General features: G+C 33.9%; 1 protein-coding gene across 4 annotated transcripts in view; it reads left to right on the forward strand.

Annotated features, from left to right (window-relative positions):
- The window catches only part of LOC105342271 (uncharacterized), a 110390-nt gene that overhangs the window by 8782 nt on the left and 86981 nt on the right, over positions 1-14627 (forward strand). For 2 of the 4 annotated variants that reach the window (XM_066066074.1, XM_066066070.1), the window contains exon 2: positions 1204-1315. The exons of 1 other annotated variant lie outside the window; for it this stretch is intronic. The gene's annotated coding sequence lies outside the window, so the exon portion shown is untranslated. Of the gene's footprint in view, positions 1-1203; positions 1316-1484; positions 1818-14627 lie in introns of those variants that run through there. One more of the 4 variants, XR_010707616.1, reaches the window with a different exon arrangement.

The following is a 14627-nucleotide window of genomic DNA, read 5'->3' on the forward strand; positions in this document are numbered from 1 at the left end:
AGATAATATCATAGTCATTCAACGTTAATGTTAAGTTGACTTAAAATAGAAATGATTAACATATTTTAAAGATGTGTCGAGTTTTAATTGATAATTCTCTTTAAAATGCCGGAGTGAAAGCGTTACATATTAAACAATGATCTTCGGAACAAACACCCTCATATTATTATATCAAACTGATATAATAAATCGACTGAGATGCAAAAGCCTTAACTTATGATGATACATATTTTGCTGATAACTTGATCAGTAAAAAGCCGTCGGATACAGTTTGATATTCTCAAGTTGCCTTAAGCGTTCTCTTATTAAATCGGATTTAACAATTTAGTTGAACTTTGATAAAACCAAATATATAAAGTTCGGGAACCAAATTTATAAACTTCGGGAATGATAGGTTTTCTTTTTCTTTTTAATTTAATTATTTATAATATTGATATTGGTGTTAGCTTGTATGCAGATATTTAAACTTAATTATGACATATGTTTTTAAAATTAGATTTTAACCAAGTACAGATCAAATCACTACATTAGACTTATACCGTATACATGTATCATGTTTGTTTTCCGCCAATCAGAACTTAGAACAGGTTTTTGAACCTAGAATTTACGCGAATCAAATTTTCACGATGTCAAAATCATAGTGAAAATATAATTCAGGATTATTTAAACCTGTTAAGTAAAAGGGAAAAGTATCTAAATTGTCACTCTTGATAATGGAAAATTCGGGCAATGAAACCATTTACAGGGTTTCCTGAATGTGAAATAACTACTGATAATTATTTTAGACGCATAGATTTATAGATCATGTACCGTTACATATACCAGTAGCTCAGGTATAATAAGACATCTTTTTAAGCAAGGAAAGTAACCATTTTAATTAGCTTGTCAATGGATTATAAAATAAACAACGAGCTCGAAGCTGACTCTTATCTGTCGCCTGTCCTCTAATCCTGCAATTTCTACCTCTAACTAAAATAACTGAACATAGTTAACTGTATTTTAACATACCTGTTTACTTTATAAAGAAAGAGAGAATTCTATTACAAGAACAAAACTTTGTATCAAATTTAAAGTGACTTATTTTCCGCGATTCAGAAATCGTCGCGAACAAAGCGGAAATTGGATACACGCAGAAAAAAACCCCTGATATACGGTTATCGATTAGATATATTCCTAATGTATTGTTTACTTGTATTTTTTTAGTTATTCCGTCGAGATTTTTACCTTATGAATACAACATTGTTCATCAAATCTAACAGATAACTGTTCCTGTAAGAATATCAAGACCTGAAAAAACGACAATGGCGGAAATCAAGTTAGTATTTCTATTGTCTGTATCAATATTGTCAACACCTATATCCCATTTTTAATAAATAGTTATAGTAACATAATTGCTGAAATATTGTATTCATTAATCTAACATTATTAGAATTAAAAGCAAAACTTCGTCTAATATAAGGCTATATAAGATTAATTGCTTTCAGTTCATGCTCGAAATCCGATATCGAAACAATCCACAATGAACTGATTCGTAAACTTATAAATGGACATGTTGGTCATAATGAAAACATGGACACTTACGTCAATTGGAAAATGAGATTTAAGGTTTATAGTGATGACAATCCTGCCGTGTTAAAGGGTAGCGTAATGGGACATTTTGTTCATCTGGAGGACACTGAAAAAATAGCTCCTGGCAATTACGATGTTCTTAAGAAAATATTTACCGATGACCGTAAAGCGTTAAGAAAAATTGAAGAAGCAGTCAACAAGATAAAAAAAATAAAATCCACAGCGAAAAGTTCAAACAATGGAAACAAAGGTGAGTTCTTAAGTTATCAATAAAAAGGTGAATATAATATACGTTGACTCATTTTACTTATATTATAATTAAATAAGATACTTTCCGATAAAAACAAAATAACAAACTATGTATTTGGATGATATAGGCCGCAACTTTAATGACTGTTTCAATGACAAATTTCAGACAAGCATTTAACAATCATTGGGTGCCACACGTCTTAATTGGGAACGAGCGTTGTGAAACCGCGCATTCTAGTGTCATCCATGGCAAGGCTTTGCAATATGTACAATTTGAATCTTAGGTTACCCCATAGCGATTCAGTGGATTTTAATATAATTGCCTCCTAGGGGCTACTTCCTGTTACACTGAACAGATAAACCGATATACCAAGCAAGGCAAAATTAAACGACCCATTATACCAGAGGGGGTACAAGGTTACTGTCATACTAAACAAATCCCTAATACAAATTCCTATTACACTCCATAGCAAGCCCGTGTTGTTCCACCACCCTATGCTTTACAGAGCAAGTGAAATACATAATCGAAATAAATATAACCATGTAATGATGAATAATGTCTCTGTTTGTCTGAACTTTCGGCCACTCTGAGATTTGTATATATCTCTGCCACCCAAAAAATACACTTTACGAGGAGTGTACAGATTTTTCAACGCGGTACATACCCTCCTCCGAAAATTATATATCAGGATGGTTTACAGCTTTACCATTAACAGATTCAACCGACCTTCGACCAGCTCTATTAACACTTTTCCGTTTTTGCTAGACGGATCGATTGTAACGGTCCTCTATTCAATTTTGGCTTGGGAGTATATCAGACCATATTATTTTACAATTTGGTAATCTGTTTGCCAAATAACATATGTCTTGTTCTAATCTAGTTCACTATTCCTCGCTCTAAATTGATTTTATATCGATGAAGCGGGAATTTATCGTCAGGGACAATAATGAATCCTCACAACATGGTCTCACAGCAAGGAATTTTCCCAAGCTAGAAAAAAGCATATTTTTTTTTATAGAAAGAGGTAATTAATATTGAGGGTAATCGTGTTCAAAAATCTAGACCTGTGAACTTGTAAATCCGAATATGCAATCATGTTGGTGTGTGAGCCTGAGTATGAATGAGTGCAATTTTGATCGTGTAACCTATCAAAGTCGGGTATAAATACATGTAATAGTTGACTCAGTCCCTGTATGATGCACATTTTGCAGCTTTATTGTTTTCATTAGTTAATATAACCTTGACAAATGTTAAGTTTACAAGTTTGTCGAATTTTGACATGACCTTATATGGCAACTGCCTTGCTGCCGGAATAGGCATGCCGTAATCGCCGGAAAACATAATATTCAGCTAAACTGTTGCAACAAGCTTTAAGGTGGCTCTATACACCCACAGTTTATTCCAATTTTCAATAGAAGACCACAACACATATACTTATCAAATATTAAAATGATGATAGGGATACTATAGGTATTTTTAAAGAATTTTCAAATGTTTTTTCATGTTTTTGTAAAATAATTTTTAAAAAGTTAACTTTTCAGAAATTGAGAGAATTTTTTCTGCTATATAATGGGTATTTCCTTTGGACACCTAAATATAAATATACTACTTCTTAACATTCAAAAAATTTGTTATTGCAATTTTTTTTAGTATTTACCCAAAACATTATTTTTCATATTTTCTTACTCTGTTGACAAATCATCTGAAAAAGCTGCTTGATATTATAAGAAAATGTATTTAATAACTGTGACATAAAAATATTGAATAAAAATCGTTGCAAATAAACACAAAAAATATTTTAAATTGTATTTGGTATGAAAGTTCCTCAGGTAAGAGTTATCGTTCCTAAGTTCCAACTTGAAGGCCCAAACATCGTGGGGACTTTTCATTTCTAAGTTAAAGAAAATTTCCTAAATATCACGATGCACGCTTTAATGCAAAGCTAAGTCAAATAAATAAAGGCGAAAATTAACTAATAGGATTTACTTATCCCAACCTGAGAGAAATTCAAAGCCACCCTCCCATCCCCTTATGATGGTTAGGAATATATGTCAATATTAATGTGGATTAAAGCATAATAAAATTAAAATACTTCCACCGGTTTGGAATTTTCTTTCACAGTATTTAACCAAAAAATACCTTTTAAAAAATTTTGGAAAGTAAAAAATTGTATTGTCCTCAACGGGATTCGAACTCATGACATACAGGTTTAAAGCGAGCCCACTAACCCACTGAGCTACGCTGAAAGATATCGACACACGGAAAGAAACTATCTAAAATATTATACTTGATTTTATTGTTTTTTACGATAAATAATGCGACACAACGTGAAGGTGTCACATTACTTTTAAGTAATGATTTTTCCAATTAAAAAATTAAATCAAAGACTATTTATTTAACGCATTTTTTAATATAGCGGTCCCCATACAATTCGCCGCAGTTTAAATCAGCCAGTACCGGAATTGCATGCTTCCAGATTTACTTTTTTGCGTACTGCGTCATCAAAAAGTGGTGTATAATGCCACCGTAAATGAACGACACTTTTTTCTATCGAAAATATTTGTATTATTTTTAGAAAAATTATTGAGGAATGATTGAAACAGGAAGAGGTTTATGTATATTATCAATGTACTGAGAGTACTGTTAGACGGTTGCGTCGTTTGAAAGTGGCATATTACATGTATGGTAATTATTGTTGTAGAAAACCCGCGGCCAGTACAGCATACATGTACATACATGCAACTTAACGCTTACTCGCACAACTGGTCGTGAGTTTCGTACATGGATATTTTTGCGGAAATCGTAGTTGTGATCTCAATGCACACTTTACATATGCTGAGTCTCTTGGCCGTCATCTTTTGGGGAAAACTCATAGAATTATCACAGAAGTATTAAAATAGAAGTTTGTAGCTATATTTTGCATCTTTATGTTTGTATCTATATCAATTGACATTAAAAATCCGTTTTGGTAATCCTATGTATTTTGATTGCCCCAGAATGAATCATTAAATATGTGGGTTGCCACCACATATTGAATGGATAAATTAAATCCAAAACGTTTTCATCACAATACGCCCAAATATTTGATTGCATAAAGAAGGGGAATTTTAGTTTTTTTACCTTTTGACCTTTGGGCTGACCCCGCAAAGGGATACAACTTTTGAAAAGTGTGGATTTGACTATTGTGCTTTAAAGATATTGTAGATTTATCAAAGTGACAATAACATATAGCTTTCCTATGATAAAATACTTATCGGGTTTTTGCTAACTATTTGGGCGTACATGTAGTATGTTTGTTGACAGCATTTTCCCTCAATTTCTTCACGGGGAAAAATGCAGTTTCATGGGCCATCACACTTGCATTTGTCCTTATAGTCAGTTAATTAATACATTAAGGTGTAAAGAAAACATAATGGGTTTACAAGAAAACATAATGGGTTTACTAAACCTGTTTGATAAAACTTGAATTGCTTTTGGAATGCACGTAATCATGAATCAGAATAGTCAATCAAGATTTTATCTTCGACTTTAGTGGATTATTTCCATTTGCTCACAACGAAAGTAAATGAAAATTTGAAGAAAAAAACCCATACAATATTCAGTCGCGGCAGTTTCATTAATCAACGTTTTAAAGTATATTTGTTCTATTGTAATTAGCTATAGATTTTTTCAAATCGGCAAAGTCATATGTATATTTTATCGCTTCTCAGTACTTTTTAACACGCATAATTTACTTGCTACATTAAACTTTTCTAGTAAACTTACAACAAATATTGATTAATTATTCAAAATTATAATTTTTAAAAACACCAAACAAACAAAATCTAAGTTGAACGCACGTTTTTTTCTGACCGTACAGCTCTCTATATAAATTTCATTTTATGTTTTGCATGCACTAGACAATAGATCTAGGGTACGCAAATCCCGGCAAAGCTATAATTCTGTAGCTCAGCAGAATGCTACAGTCATCTATGAAGCACATTTGTTGCCTTCATGTTTCATAATTATCGGAAATTTAGCATGGATGTATTCGCTACGGCTGATATAGCATTTCGTTGAGTTTCTAACTTTCTACCCGGTGTGTATCTCAATTGCGAGTCGCCAAAAAACTGGCGCATTTATATAAGCCCGCCTATTTGTAAATGCATGTTCACAAGATGATGCTAACACATGGACACAAATGTCTAAGAATGCTAATAATAGAGTTGTACTCGCGAGTTAAACATTATTTGAGAACAAACGGAGCGACGTTTACGTACATGTGTAAATAATGTTAGTGAAAAATCCCCCCCCCCCCAAATAATAGCAGGGACGGGTGTATATGGATTAACGTCACAGATCGTGCTTCTCTCATCAAATTGCCTTATTCAGTTTATTGTGAAAAAATTCGTCAGAAACTGTTAAGTGAACAAAGTATAACATCTTACTTTACCGTTCACATTGTAACATACATGTATATAAGTTTTATACATACTGTATGAGTTGAAACGATTGTTTTTCTCACCAAAAAGCTAGCGTTTGCTGTAAATTAAAGATACACGCGCTGACACGCCGTGAAATCCATACGACGTTTTACAGCATATGTCTTTAATCCCATATTTGCTTTCAAAAAATCTGAACTGAAAATCTTTGAAACAACGTAAAATTTGGTTTGTTTATATACATGTAAAATTGCACGTGAATTTAACAATCCGAGGTCGATTGGCGTGTTTGAGAAAAAGCAGCAGCAAGTAAAGCGTCAATATCAGTAGTAAATATTGAGGTGCATGTAATACAATTAAGTTTCTACAGACTGAGTGGGTTACAAAATAAGGTAAATCACAGGTCAGTCCAAAATTAAACACACTTGTATCGTAAATTTTAAATTCTTTGTATGTTTAAAAACACATGTACACTTGTAGAAGAAAGTGTGCCATTGATTGGTTGAAGTTCAATAAAATGTAATTTATGTAATATTTATTGTCAATGTTTATTATGAATTAATATTCTTTGGAATAAGCTGCAACAAAATAAATACATTGCCTCAGCTAAACTTAAAATAAAAAATGCGTTAAAAATGACTGAATTTATTAATGAATCATAATTGCTGAAATATGAAATGACAAACCTGTTTACATAGTGTGTTTCTGACAATTGTTTACATCATAAAAAACAAGAAGCAATTACATGTATAGTGAGATCGCTTGGCCAATTCTCGCAGTGATATAGTTAATGCATTTCTGATACAGAGTTTAACGTCACAACTGGCAGTTGGTTCATAAGTTAGCAGTACCGCGTAAGCAGACAGGGTGACGGCTCATTTAAAATAAAACACAATTTAATACAAGATCTAAATGTATGTACGAAATTATAAGCATCTATAATGCTTTAAATATCTGATTAGATAAAAATTTGTTCTCGTACTAAAGTCGACACATATATCATCAGGTCTAATCGACCCTCTTCTATATTTTATTATAAATTTGATATAAAAATAAATTAATCTTTCTATCTTAAAATTAGCAATTTCAATCTAACATCTTCAAAAAAACTCCTAAGTTAATTTCTTTTTTATCGCAGAATAATGATTAACACGTAGTTTAGCGCATGGTGTGATCAGTCTTAAATTTACTATTTAATCATTTTAAATGATAATTCAAGGATAAGATGTTGATTGCTACACAATTACAACTCTTGTGTCTTTTTGAGATTCAGAAAACTTAGTTACTAAACATGTGCGAAAAAGAAATTGCCATATTTACCGGTGTAGCGAAGAATATTGACCCGGGTTGAAAATCGACCCGGGGGTCATTTTTCAACGTTGAATATTGACCCGTAGGGTCAATTTTGAACGTTGAAATTTGAGACCAAAATCATAAAATTTATATCCGGGTTCATTTTTCAACGGAATGAGAAAGACTTTTGTAAACTTTGATGAGCTCGACACGTTGAAAATTGATCCTAATGAGAATTGAACCCAACCTCAGAGTTTTGGTCTGAACTGGAACTTACTCTACACGGTTTAAATCTACAATCACGCACATATTTGAAAGTTTCAGTTTAAAAATTTCATACCGTCCGAAACATATGCTGACGTGGCTGATTTTGTTTAGATTGATATGTCCGATAAATCATTTAATTTTGAGACTGAAAATATGATATCCATTTATTATTACAATACTATGTAAATTAAGCAAAGAGGATGACCGTTTGCTTCGGACTGGTCAGACGAGTCGGGCTACAAACTTTTGACATAGAATTGATCTTCATTCCATCGTGTGCATAATTTAAAGTTTAAACTTGTCATAATCTCTGATAAATATCTCTAACAAATATTTTGCTCGTTATCGTTACTTTTAACGCAATTCAACAGAGCTCTAATTGACAGGCACCTGACATTGTATATTATTCTAATAATTGAAAATATATAACCTCTAATCAGCTTTACTGGATAAAGGGTATATATCTTTATATTAAGAAAAAATATATAACGTCAGGTACATGTGTTTAATTTGATATTTACCTGACAAAATGATTAGTGAATGGTTGTCATATTTTTATATCCTTTTTTCATAAACTTGTCGGATTTACTTTATTGAAGCACCATCCAGTTTTCTGCATATGAAGAGCCATGGTTCTTTAAAAAAAAAAACTCAATTCATTTCTATTATTTAGAGTTTTCAATTCCATTATTTACCTGTAAATTCGAAACACAGGCAACTGACGATATATATTTTATAAAATTAAAAACATATACCCTCCACAGCAAAAATGGTAACAATTCAAAAAAGTAGGTTTCCTTCTAAATATACAGTCGGAGGAGGGTTGATATAATTATATTAATGGTATATGTGAAAAGAGATGCAAAAGGTTGAATATATTAAGATTACATTATATTAAAATTATATTGATAAACTAACACTGGTTAAAATTCGACTTTTTATATATCAGACCTAGTGAGAATATGATGATGATGATGTGTGGAGCAGCTGTATCAAAAAAACTCCGCATTGCTTCAACATGTACAAATTGAAGCAACGAGGACAGAGACGGGGATCAGAGTTATTTCCTCTAAACTCATTTTATATAGTGACCTTCATTTGGAATCCTTACAATCTCGAAGTGATAAACATAAACTAATTATATTTTACAAGATAATTATAAATGGTTTAGCACCACAAGATATGTTAGATTTAACTCATTCATATTTTCGAACTGAACATGCACATAACCTTAGGTCGAATAAGTTTTTATTATCTATCACTATATCGGACTACTTATTACAATAGCTTTGCTCCGTTTACATTTAAATTATGGAATAATCTTCATGCAGAAAAGAAAATTTCATCAACTTTATCTATCACTTCAGTTAAGGCGATAGGAAATGTTATTTTACATCAATTAAGGAATAAAGCTAGTAAAGATTACTTATTTCAGGATTTTTTAATTGATGAGAGTCGATGTTTATACTGTAAGTCTGAATCTGAAGGAAATGATATTTTTTTTCCTGGATGTCCAAGACTTAACAAAGAGACGAACTTTTTAAAAGGGCATGGTCACGATTTTGGTCAAATTTTATTTTTCTATGAAAATGAAAATTGAGAGTCAGTCGTAGAGTAATTAGCAAGATACAGGGCTCACAATTCTCTGTCATGTAAACAAGGTTCGTGCCCTGTTTTTGTTTGCATATGTTTAATATACCATTAAAATCCTTTTTCAAGCTGATTTGTCTATCTTCTTATTCATTTCAAGCATAAATAAACAGTTTTAAACGTTAAACACATTTATTTTAGGTCTAAAACTGAAAAATTCACCTCAACATTCAAAATGTAAACAAAGGCTTTGTTTACATAGCAAAAATTTGCAATCTCTGTAATTCGCTTATAACTCAAGAAATGACGCTATAATTTTCTGTACCTATTAAAAATGCCTTACGGAAGCATTGTAAACATTAATATCGGAAAAATATTTTTTGACCAAAATTGTGACGTTGCCCTTTTGATAAACTTATTAACGTTAGTGTACCTTTTCATATGAACTATATACTTTACGGTAGTTCTGCTTTTTCATATAAATAAATCATGTTCCCATGTTTATAGTTATATTAGAGCTCCCAAGCGTTTGATTCTCTTAATTTACATTTTTTAAGTATTATACATGTATAATACATGTAGTTCCCCATCTTCGCTAGCCAAGGGTTTTCGGTCGACTCTGCTCCCCATAAATATTATACGCAGAGTGCACAGAAAACCCTTGTTTAGCAAAGATGGTAGTTACCTTTTATTTACTCTTATTTTCAAATGTGCTGGATCATTAAAATCCCATTCTTATGTTTGTATCTCTGCAAGTATAAATGAAGGTGATAGGTTTGTTAATGTAGGTGTAAATAAACATGTCTATTAACAATATGTCCTACAATCATGTATGGTAAATGTTCAGACAATTATCAAAGACCTTATATAAGTATATTTTCAACAACACAAGTGTTTATGAACTGATTTATTAAGTTGGCAGGTAATGTCCACAGTGGTCAAAAAATTGTTACAACAATGGGGTAGCCGACAACATGGCATACCCCCTACATCAACATTTTATGCCCTCCCTGCTGGGAAAAGTAGCACGCTGGGTTGACCGCAATCGTGCTACGGACACAATTCAACACAAAATTTGATAATATATTTGTATTACATAATTTAGATTTTCTTTACTCAAATGTCTTATTAGTCCATATAATATATCTATATACATCAACATCAACCACAACAAACTCACTACATACTAAGATCAGTTGGATGGTTAAATTGAAGGTGACAATTACGCCTTCTCGACCACTGTGACGTAGCAGTAACCCAAAGGGAGCTGCTATCCAGGTCACCATCATCGGACCATTTACCCAGCTATCTGCTGAAAAGAGAAAGCAAAAAAAACCAAACGGCAGCAAACTATTTCATAACCTTAACTGGATAAACTTAAGGTACATGCACTATGTCCTTAAAATTTGTAAAAAAAAAAACAAAAAACAAAACATACCACAATACATGTAAAACAAGGGTTGGGTTGGGCGGGTATTTAGATATTTTAAAAATATTTTGGGCTCACAAATTACCAACCTTTCTTTCCACTGCTGTATGAAAAAGGGGAGATAATCGGGAAATAAAGTGCCTAAATACCAAACCCTATGCGATCGGATAATAAAATCCCGGACACATTATGTAGATATAAAATGAAGATGATTATTGCGGGGGAGAGCTTTGATAACGGCGCATATTACGAGACAAGCTCAAATATGCGCTATTATCAAAGACCTTATATAAGTATATTTTCAACAACACAAGTGTTTATGAACTGATTTATTAAGTTGGCAGGTAATGTCCACAGTGGTCAAAAAATTGTAACAACAATGGGGTAGCCGACAACATGGCATACCCCCTACATCAACATTTTATGCCCTCCCTGCTGGGAAAAGTAGCACGCTGGGTTGACCGCAATCGTGCTACGGACACAATTCAACACAAAATTTGATAATATATTTGTATTACATAATTTAGATTTTCTTTACTCAAATGTCTTATTAGTCCATATAATATATCTATATACATCAACATCAACCACAACAAACTCACTACATACTAAGATCAGTTGGATGGTTAAATTGAAGGTGACAATTACGCCACATGGGCACCTTTGGGCACCAAAGGTGCCCACCGCCACCTCGTGGGGGTAGGCAACTTCAATTTAACACCACTGTGGACATGTTTGTAAGGACCCTAGAATTTAATTCACTGGGAAAACCACTCCCTCCTTGTTTTTGACAAAATATTCCAATGCCCCCTGTAGGTTATTTAGATAAATGTCGTTCCCCAGACCTGACAGATGTACACCATCCCAGCTGTACAGTTGTTTAGGTTTTCCTAAAAACTGTGTATGCCTAAGAAGCCTCCCCCCACAACCTAGGATTTCTTTGGCTGCTGCCCTGTTGACCCTGTTTCGTGACTGCTCCATCGCCCTGACGTTTTTTGAGTAACGCCATGCTACCCTGGGCAGCAAGAACGACCAAACGAGTTTTGTGTTCGGGAAGACAGAAGCAAGTAAACGTAAATCCCACCTTACCCTATATAACAACTTTTGGGTTTTTACTTGCCCTATGTCATTGGCACCACAATGGATAACTATAAAATTAGGTGGATTCTCAAACTGGGCCAACCATCTGAGCTTGCAGGCAAGATCAACAAATCGCAACCCCCCATAGCCCTGCCACCAAATGTCGATCCCTTTTGTCTGGAATCCTAAGCCCTGTCGATAAATCTTTCTCAGCTGCAGCAGTGGCTGCACCTATCCTAAAGGAATGGGTTGTATATAACTTACTATTATAACCCAACACTGCCAAAGCTTTACCCATTACTGCTAAAAACTGATACCTAGTAATTGGTTTGCCATCAAAATGACAATACAGTGGGCCTGATATTTTTGGACGAATTTGCATGTAATCAATCATACAATGCACTGGACATGTAATGCCTGTATGACTATTTAATACAATTGTTACCCCCTTGTTGAACTGATCAGTCTTGGAATGCCTTAACACTATTTGTAAATTCTTATCTTTAATCTTGACATCTTGAATCCCTAATATAACTTCTGAATTGTTACCTTTTGATAAAGTCAGTTCCCCAACTCTTAGAAATGCAAAAAATGTTAAGGTATAGGCAGACGAAAACAAAATGGCTTCATACTTGTTATGGCATATGCTAGTCAGCACCCTAATCAGTTGAGCAAGCATGTGCTCAGTCAAGGGTAATCTACCGTCCACCCTATTTCTAAGACGCTTAAAACCCTGAAGGAGTTTTACTACGATAAACCCATTTGTATTATCCATTAAACCTTCAATCTTGCATTTGTACCCAATAGCAGATATGTAAGCTCTTGCTGTTGCATCTGAATAGCCATTTAGGGACAGGTATGCTATAAAATTTACTAACTGATCAAGAGGAGGGGGCCAGGTAACTGACAACTGGGTTAGAACCCTAAACTTTTCAAATGCAGAAATTCCAGTGATGTATGTAGATGTGGTGTTAACTGCATTTGCTGCATTTAACAATCTAGTGGCCTCACTTCCAAGATCAAACTGTGAAACCTTGCTGGAATTGGATCCGGGTCTTTTCTGGCTACAAGAGCAAGGTTCCGAAAACGCCTCCACTGCTTACGAGAAATTGCATCTGCTATACTGTTATCTAGACCAGCTATATGCTTAGCTTTAAATGTAATATTATATTTCAAAACAAATAAAATCAGTTGCCTTAGCAAACACATAATTCTTGGTGACTTTGATGACTGTGAGTTCAGAATTGCAACTAAAGCCATATTATCTGTATGAAATTGCACCTTTTTCCCACTTAATGCCTCCCCCCAAACCATCACTGACAATACTATAGGCACTAGCTCTAGAAATGTTATGTCTCTCATAATAGCCTGATTATTCCAACAACAGGGCCATTGATAATAAATCCATCTACCCCCAAAATAACATCCACATCCCAGTCCTGCTGAGCCAGCACTATCTGTAAACAACTGAAGAACCCTAGAACTAGTCCATTCCCTTTGGGGGAAATAAGCTTTTCCATTAAAATCAACCAAGAAACTTAGCCACATTGTCATATCCTGTTTAACAGCTGAATTGAGTCGAATATAAAAATCTGGATTTGAAATACCTATCATTGCATCATAAAACCTTCTGTTAAAAGCTCGGCCACCTCTGACTGCTTTGCTAAAGAAATGAAGCTTTCCTACCAACGATTCTAATGTACGAACTTTGACCTTTTTTCTAACAATGAGGGCTTCTAATAAACCTCTCAGCTCTAGAATTTTTTCCCTAGGTATCCTAATACACATTTGATCTGTGTCTATCTCTATACCTAAAAAAAATAAACAAGTGACTGGGCCTTGAGTTTTTTCAACTGCCAAAGGAATACCACATTCTGTGCAAATTGACTGAAATGAACTCATCAAATTGTAGCAATTTCCTGAACCTTTACTTCCTGTAAAAATAAAATCGTCTAAATAATGCGACAAAGTATCTAAACCTGAATTTTCAACTGTAGCCCACTCTAAAAATGTTGAAAACTTTTCAAAAATGGCACAGGATAATGAACATCCCATTGGCAAACATTTATCATAGTAATATTTTCCTTGAAATTTAAAACCCAACAGCTCAAAGTCCCCAGGATAAATTGGAAGTAACCTAAAAGCATTTTTAATATCAACTTTGCCCAGTTCTGCACCCTGTCCCAATTCTGCAATCATATCCACAACAGAATCAAAAGATGAATATTTTACTGAACATAACTGAGGATCTATAAATGCATTGATACCAAGAGAAGGAGGGTAAGACAGATGTGTGATCATCCTCCAGCCTCCACTTGATTTTGGTACTAAACCTATTGGGGAAATGTGCATATTTGGTAGTGGTGGATTAGAAAATGGACCCATAACCCGACCTGCATCAACTTCTTTGTTAATCTTTTCTTCTAATTGATCTTTGTGCTCATTTGCTGACACGAGATTTCTAGAAAAACTACCTAACCTTGGCCCCACATAATTTAATTTAAACCCCTTTGATATACCCTCAAGTAATTCCTTAGCAGCTTCCCTTACTGGATAGTCTTGTAAAATTCTAGAGATTTTATCAACCCTAATTGGTGAATGCCCTAGGTCCCAAATTCCTGTACCCCGAGAATTGCTGAGCTGGTCTGGTGGTGGAGAATGATTGAGGTCCCGGTTGTCTAAACCTTTGAGGAGAGCCATATCCTGATGGGCGAGGCAGGCGTTGGCT

The sequence above is a fragment of the Magallana gigas genome, chromosome 1, assembly GCF_963853765.1.
Source record: "Magallana gigas chromosome 1, xbMagGiga1.1, whole genome shotgun sequence".
NCBI lineage: Eukaryota > Metazoa > Mollusca > Bivalvia > Ostreida > Ostreidae > Magallana > Magallana gigas.